This window comes from Octodon degus, unplaced genomic scaffold (genome assembly GCF_000260255.1).
Source record: "Octodon degus isolate 3935 unplaced genomic scaffold, OctDeg1.0 scaffold00081, whole genome shotgun sequence".
Classification (NCBI taxonomy): domain Eukaryota; kingdom Metazoa; phylum Chordata; class Mammalia; order Rodentia; family Octodontidae; genus Octodon; species Octodon degus.
The window spans coordinates 10,217,688-10,226,458 of NW_004524657.1; the positions used below are offsets into that span (position 1 = coordinate 10,217,688).

Genomic DNA, 8,771 nt, shown 5'->3' on the forward strand with positions numbered 1-8,771 from the left:
TTGTTCAGGGATTTCAGGCATGCACCACCACGCCCTGACTCCATCACTGGCTCAGCAAGCCAGGGAGTGGGGCCAGCACAGTATGTGGTGCTAGGGATCGAACCCTGGCCTCTACGCTTACCTGAGCAAGGGCTTAGTCAGCTGAGCTACATCACTGGTCTTCACCTGATTTCTTTATTTGTGGTAAAAACATTTAATATTCTCTAGGCAACTTCTAAGTATGCAGTACAATACTATTAATTGGAGTTATCATGCTATACCTTAGAGCTTTAGACTTTTCTAATCGTGACTAGGTTTAATTTAGTACCCTTTACCAACTATCTCATTTCTTTCTGTCTTCTCTCTGTAACCACTATTTTATATTTTGCTACTACGAATATGAACACTTCAGATTTCACATATAAGTGAGATAGTACAGTGTTTGTATTTCTATAACCAGCTGTTCCACTCACATAATGTTCTCCAGGTTTATTCATGTCACTACAAATGTCAAAATTTCCTTCTTTTTAAGGTCTAATTGCATAAGTATCTCTCTCTCTCTCTCTCTCTCTCTCTCTCTCTCTCTCTCTCTCTTTTTCTTTCAGAACCAGGGATTGAACTCAGGCCCTTGCGCTTGCCAGGGAAGCGCTTATTCTACTAAGCCATCTCCCTGCCCCCAGTATATCTCTCTTCTGTCTTTACCCATTTTTGCATGGAGAGCAGGATAGGAGCCAACTTCATTCTCCAGCTGTGGCCCCACCACTGTCCAGAGGTCACTTACTGGACTGACTGCTCTTTCTCAGTGATGTAGATTGCCAGGTGATCTAAGCTGTCAGCTGCAGAGCCCTGGAGAGGTGATTGGGTCCTGGGGCACTGTACTCCTCAGCGGACCAGTCCAGGGATGTTCATCCTGACTGTGCTGTTGGAGGTGGGCCCCAGGGGAACAATGGGCCCCTGGGTGTGTACTTGGTGAGGATTTCTCTTGCACACGCTCTTCCCCTGCTTTGCACTTTTGATGTCAATGTAGAGAGTACTTTTGCTGCACCACACACTTCTACCTTGGTGCTCGTGCTTTGGAGCCAGCTGAACCCTGACCAAATCCTTTGAAACTCTGAGCAAAATAAACCTTTCCAGCTTTGAACTGAAGATGTTAGATATTTTATTCCAGTGGCCAGAAAGCAGAGCAAAACTCGTGTAGGTATCAGTGTATTTTGATTGAGGAGTTTGATTTTATTTACTTATAAAGTAAACATTGATAAAGAAGAATTTAGTGTTATTTTAATTTTATATTCTTTATACTTCTCTTGTCCCTCTTTTTGGTTCATACTATTTTTTATAGTTTATTGCGATCTTTTTTTAAAAAAAAAAAACCTGTTAAAATTTCAGTGTGTTTGGTGGTACATAGTTATAACTCAACTCCAGGGAGACTGAAGCATGAAAAGTGATTCCAAGAACAGATGGAGCAACATAGTGAATCCCATCGCAAAAGGAAAAAAAAAGCAAATGAATAATCTTTGATCCCTTTCTCTTTTTGTTTTTGTGTAATTTGTAGGACTATTTTCTTTATAGGCAATAACATATGTAAAGCTTCAAATAATTTAACTTCATTTGCCTAAAAAATACAATTTTATACCTCTTCCCTCTATATTTATTGATGCTGCAATTTACATTTATTTATAATATATACCTATTAATGGAATTTTTGTTATGGTTATTTTTTAATACTTTAGCTTTCATATTAGAATTAAGCACAATTTATTTGCCATCTAATATTAATGTAATATTCTATTTTTGTATATGTGTTAATCTCTAGGAATATGTTTTATATATTTATGCTATCATGCTGCTATTATTATTATTTTACTTTAACTTGAACTCCCATTAGCATTTCTTGGAAACAGATCTAGTTCTCATGAATACTCTCAGCTTTATTTAGTTGAAAGTCTTTTTCTCTCCTTTATTTTTGTTTGTTTGTTTGTTTATTTTCCAGTAGTGGAAACTGAGCCAGGGCTTTTGCACTGAGATGGGCCCGCCAACTGTTATTTTTTAGTTTTAATTTTAATTTTTTTCTTCTCTAAACAATATTAGTACAAACTTTTATTCTCAGTGAACTAAGAGAAAGTAGCTGTATATCCTAATTCTCTTGTGTATACATACATATATTTTTTTCTCCTTATTTTCCAGAACAAAATATTCTTTTATTTATACTTTTGTGAAGTTAGTAATGCCCACCAGCTGGTTTTTAACAATTGTATTTTAAATTTTTTTGAAGGTTGTTGGGAGTTAAGAGCTCAGGTTAGAGGCTTTCCCTGAGGCTAGAACCCTGAGTGTGGTCGTTTGAGCAAATAAGTCTGTCCAGAGACACATTGGGAACCCTGAGTATTTGACCAAAAGGATACCACAGAACCCAAAGTATCAGCATGTCAAGTCAAGACTGGACATTGGTAACAGTATGACAAAATGTGTTGAGAAGCTACAATACATTTTAAAAAATTACAGGTACAAAAAGATGAGCTTTTCAAGAACCTAAAAGTTACTACTTTTGAGCAGCTGGTCCTCCAAGTTGCTTCCCTATCTGATCAAACACTGGAAGTGACAACTGAAGAGATTCAAAGGCTGGAAGACAGTGATTCTGCTCCTTCAGACCCCGAAGCTGAACTCCCTGCCAGGACCAAGGGGAAACGGAGCCGGGTGAGTAGTCATCTAGCCCTGTCCAGTTCATCAACAGAGCAGGAGCAGGGGACGCCAGCCGCTCCATTCTGCAGAGCATCATCCGTGGTGATGGGAACTGGATCTAGACAAAGGGCTTGTGAAGAATGTAGAGCCCAATATCAAAGGCAGACCTTATCCTTACTGTCCCTTCCTGTTGCTAGATGTGCATGACAGAGACTCTTACCAGCAGGGCCACATTGTTGGAGCTTGTAGTGACCCAACTGCAACTCTATCTGGAACAATGAACTCCTATTCCAATGATATTTTTGAGTATAAAAATGCCCACAGCAAGATCATCATTGTGTATGATGAGGACGAGGGGCAGGCCAGCCCGGCAGCCACCACCATGTGAGAGCTGGGTGTCGAGAACCTCTTCATGTTTTCCAGAGGTCTAAAAGTCTTAGCTCAGAAATTCCCAGAAGGGCTGATTACTGGGTCCCTACCAGCATCTTGCCAACAGGCCCTTCCTCCTGGTTCTGCCTGGAATTGATCCACTCCCAAACTGCCACCTACACCAGCTGAGAACAAATGGAGATTTACCCAAGAAGACTTAAAAAAGATAGAATATTACCTGGAAGAAGAGCAAGGCCTTGCAGATAATCCTAGCCAGCTGAACTAAACTCACTCGTTGGGAAGAGACTCCAAGGGACCTGGTGCCTAAAGCAGTCTGCATCTGCCTACTAGGGGCCATGGCAGCCACTCTAACCCTTGCTCCCAGAGCAATGGGCACCTACAAGGCAAACCCTGGAAGTAAAGACTTTGCCTCATTTAGCCAAATAAATATTTCCCCTTTTTGGGAAAAAAAAAAACATTATTTTTTTGACTAGATCTTGCCATGTCACTAGATTGTTTGTTAAGGTAGGGCTCAATCTAGTGACCCTCCTGCCTGAACCTGCCAGGATGTTAGGGTCACAAGTTGTACCACCAAGACCAGCTCTCCCTTTTACTTTTGAAGAACCATTTTCTGAGTATAATATTCCTGTTTGTGTTTCTTTCAACACTTTAAATATCTCTTCCCATTCCTTTCTGGCATGCAAGTTTGCTTCAAACGAAATCTAAAGTAGTCTTATGAATGTTTCCTCCAATCTGACAAATCAGTTTTTCCTTGGTGCTTTAAAACTGTTTTTAATTTTTTGACAATTTGATTTTAGTATGTCTTGCCATCAATCTCTTTGGATCTGTTTTACATGATTCTTTGTTGTTCCTGAAGCCGGATATTTATTTCCTTCTTCAAATTCAATAAGTTTTCAATCATTCTTTACCCCAAAAAGCTTTCTGCCTTTGCCTTCTTTATTATCCTTCTTCACTTCCTGCTACACATATATTACTCTCTTTTTTCATAATTTTATTGAGAAACAAATAGCAATGAGACAGTTTCAAATCAAATTGGTAGGACAGTTTCAATAATTAACACATTGCATATATTCTTCCTAGTGGTTAATTGCTGTACAAGATGCGGACTTGTGATCCTATTTACAAACACCGTGAGAACAAATCCCTCTATTCATTAAGAGAATGTAGCTATATATCTATCCTAACCACTTTGAATACACAGATACAAAATGGACATTCATCTGTATCCCCTTGTTTTGTTAAGTTCCGTTATTTGAATATTATAGGTGTGTTAACTCAGCAAAATAACCTAAAAGAGTCCAGTAGCCCATAATAGTATTGGGTCTTCCACTTGACTGGCAATGTCAGAAATTGTTGACCTGAGTCCCCTGTGGCTCAACAAAACAGCATGGTTTTATTTCTTACACTTCGTTTTTATTACTCTCTTTGATGATGTTTTACACATTCCTTAAGCCATTGTGATAAATTAATAGTCAACTTGCCACACCCAGCTGAACTGAATCCTCATGCTGGGAGTGGAAGGCCCACCTAAGGATTGTTGCCAACAGTGTGAAAACAGAACCCAGTGTAAGTTTCTGTGATACTGATTTTTCTAGAGAAGGTTGCCATGCTGATTTTCCTGATATGAACTCAGCTGTTCTCTTTGTCAGAAGTGCCGAGGTACACACTGTCATTAAGGATGGCTGTGTTCTCTTTGGGAGCTCTGGTTGGCCTTACCTTGAGCATCACTACCTGGCTCCAGTGCAGATGCCTCAGCCTGTGGCCGAGATCTTTCATCCTGCTACCACAGACTTTCTAGCTTGCATCACTCATCTTTAGGCCTTGCCAGTGCAGATCTCTGATTCAGACTTGCATGAGACATTGTCATGGGCTCTGGTCCTCCTATTGGATGTATGGAGGATATTACCATGGGGTCTAGGCTTTAGCTGGACTAATGCAGGACAGACCCTGGGCTGGATTCTTTGGGTCTCTAGTGTGTGAACAGATTCCTGCACTCTTATGCCTTTGACTTTTTGGGGGAATATTATAAAATAATCCTATAAATTATGTGTCCTGTTGTACTAGTTCATACATTGTGTCAACTTGAGAATTTTAGAAATTGAATTAAGTGACTCAGCAGAGACCAGGGCTCTTAGTTTGTAAAGATCCTCACCTGTACAAGAGGAGAACATTGTGTGAGTTCTACACCCCCACCCTAGGGTAGCCTACTTACAGTATAAGAAAGGGAGAGGCGCTGGCTAGAAGCTGCAGCTGCTGGCCTTCCCTTTATTCTTCACTGTTTTCTGCTGCCATGAACTGCTGCTCTGCCATGTGCCACTCTGCCTGGGAACCAGCTGAATATAGACTGAAACCTCCACAAACTGTGAGTTACAAAAAACTCTCCTTCCTTAATTTTGAGTGTTTGTTATTTTGTCTCAGCAGAGTGAAAATTAACCATGACACCTGTATTAAATCTTTTCCCTTGTGAACCCTGAGTAGAACAGTCACCATTCATTAACCACCTCCTTCTTTTTGAACCACCATCTACCCGAGAGACTTCATAGCAGCAACTGGTATGTCATGACAAGCAGCCCATATTCAGAAGACCAGAATGACAGGCATTCAAGCATGAAATTACTATTACAGATTACCATCTGCAGTGCAGTTGCTTAGTTCACAGGTATTAGTATCTATAGTTAGTCAGGGTGAGAATCTTTCCAATTAACTGCTCGATTAAAAAATCTTCTGGAGATTCTCAGGATCATTGCCTTGCCCATTTTCTATATATAACCATATGTCTTGACATTGTTATGTTTCCTAACTCTTCTCCTTTCCCTCTCTTGCCTAGTTAGTCCTCGAGATCCTGCTTCCTTTTTAATTGTGTTATGCATTTCTATTTGTATTTCTTTTTTTGAGTTTTTTTTTTTTTGGCGAAACTGGAGATTGAACTTGAGTTCTTATACTAGGGAAACTATATGATATTTACACATGTGTGTCTGGTTTATTTCACTTATGAGTATATGTTCAAGTGACATCCACTTCAATATAAAGGCTTCGAGTTTATCATTCTTAATAGCTGAATAATACTCCATTGTGTAAAAATACCACATCTTTCTCAACCATTCCTCAGGTGATGGGCATCTTGGCTATCACAAATCGTGCTGCTATAAACATAGGCACACATATATCACTATGATACGATGTTTTCAGATCCTCTGGGAAAAGGAATATTGTGGGACTGTCCTGCTTCAAGGTTGTATATGGTGAGATTTTTGGACTTATGTGTAAACATAAGAAGTATATAATTCTTTATGCCTATTTTTAAAATATATTCTAATTTTTAAATGTTTTTATCATATTATGTAGGGACTTAAAATTCAACATATCAATACTTGATGAAAAATACCTGTTCCATATTATGCCTAAGTTGTTTGATATGCAGACAGATAGTGAGGTTAAGCTTAACAGCCTAAGTTGTATGGTAATAACAATAAGCTTGTCTTCTGGATGGTTAACAACCTAAGTTTGCAGACCAAAATTAGATGAAAAGGAGGGCTGCAAGGAAAGCCAACATTTTGGCCTTAGCCTTCCAAGGTCAGTTAATACTCAGGACATATGAGAACTTGTACTGTAACGTCATGCACCTCGGTAGTGTCCCAAATTTTCTGATCAAGGAGATTATGGGTCCAAAGAGGAAAGTGATCAGTGATGTAGAGTGTGCCTAAGGAGAGCCACACGGAGAGAAAACATTCTCTCAGGCTTTCACAGAGAGCACATTGGCCAAGCAATAGCTGTGACTCATCCACATGGCTGACACTGACAAAGGTTCTACAATCTGAGGTACAGGATCTCAGGATAAATCCTGAGGGGATTTCACTGACCTTATCAGACCCAAAAGCTACAACTCTTGTTGCGTAGGTCCTGCTTTACCTTGGTCTTAACCACCCAGCAGAAAAATATACAAATGAAATATAAGTAGTAAAGCCATGCTGTTATGTTGAGCTACAGGGGACTCAGGTCAACAATTTCTGACATTGCCAGTGAAGTGGAAGACCCAATACTATTATGGGCTACTGGACTCTTTTAGGTTATTTTACTGAGTTAACACACCTATAATATTTAAATATCAGAACTTAACAAAAAAAGGGGATACAGATGAATGTCCATTTTGTATCTGTGTATTCAAAGTGGTTAGGATAGATATATAGCTACGTTCTCTTAATGAATAGAGGGATTTGTTCTAATGGTGTTTGTAGATAGGATATCATGTCCGCATCTTGTACAGCAATTAACCATTGGGAGGAATGTATGCAATGTGTTAATTATTGAAACTGTCTAACCAATTTGATTTGAAACTGTCTCATTGCTATTTGTTTATCAATAAAATTATGGAAAAAAACAAAGTTCCTCATTAAAATTAAAGGAACACCAATAGTCACTAAGGCAAAATAAAAAGGTCTTACTAATAATTTAAAGAACAACAACAACAACAACAAACCAGTCACCATTGCTGTTTTTCATTCTATTTCTTTTTGTTCCTCTGGATGATCCCCAGTGACCTCTTTTCAAGTGCAATTATCCTTTCTTCTGTGAATCTAGCCAGATATTAAATCCATCTATTGAATTTTTCAGTTAACTTTCATTATTGTGCCCTGTGACTTGGGTAGTATTGCAAAATATTTTCTGTCTTTCTGTCAGAATTCTCACTTTGTTCATGTATTGCTCTCCTGGTCTCAGGAAACATTTCCAGGACATTTATTTTAAAATCTCTACTGGGTGAATGATATACCTTTATTACATTAGATCTTGTTTCAGGAAATTTATTCTATTTTTTTAAAAAGTTGAAAAAAATCTTCATTTCTTCAGGACACTTGACTCTCCATGTTGTCTCTGCATTCTAACCAATAGTTATCATTCCCAGTATTCTTTGTCTGGCCTCACAGAGAAGACCTTCACCAGTCAGTCTGCTTAGACGCTAGAAGTTTCTCAAACCTCCTACTATTTCTCAAACCTACTGTTCATCCCAGAGACTTTGGTCTGTGCATTCCTAGAACTTTAGAGTACTGCGAGTCCCATTAGTGACTTTAGCAGGAAATGTAGAAACCAGTCTTTCTAGCGGCAACTGGAAAAAGTGGAGCACTAGACGAATGGTGTAATTGTTTCTCTATCTTTATGGAGAATCTGGGAGCTAGAACTTATTGTCTTTGCCTTTCACTGAGCTGAAGATTAAACTGGAACAAACATGCTCACTGTGTTTCAGAGCTAGAGTTCTTTCAAATTGCTGTACTCTCTACTACCTCTAAGGGGCCTAGTAGACTTCAGCTTCTGTTAGCTCTCAGAGAATGTTGAGCAATTCAAAAAGTCTATTGGATTGCAAACAGAAACATTAGTGAACTAGATATGAAGAGCTTTTCCTTTCAGGAAAAAGTTAGAGCCTTTATTTCTATTCCTGCAGTGAACTGATGCAGAGAACTGAATGAAACACTCCAAATACCTGAAGATCCCACAGACCATTTAGTACCTTTCTTATGCTGAGACAGACATATTAGAAGCCAGGTCCACAGACGGTACCCAGAGTAATCCGAGTACAAGAAGGGCTACTTACCTCCCTTCAGAGAGAAGCTGAATGCTAAGCTCCATCACCTGTTTGCTCTGTGATGAGCTAAGGTAGAAGCTAACAAAGCACCTCTGTTTTCTGTAGACCCCAGAGAACTAACAAATGGCATGCCTATTTATCCTGAAAAGCA

General features: G+C 39.1%; 1 pseudogene; it reads left to right on the top strand.

Annotated features, from left to right (window-relative positions):
* Window positions 1-3,445, top strand: part of LOC101580511 — a 13,078-nt pseudogene extending 9,633 nt beyond the window's left edge.
* The last annotated feature ends 5,326 nt before the right edge of the window (window positions 3,446-8,771 follow it).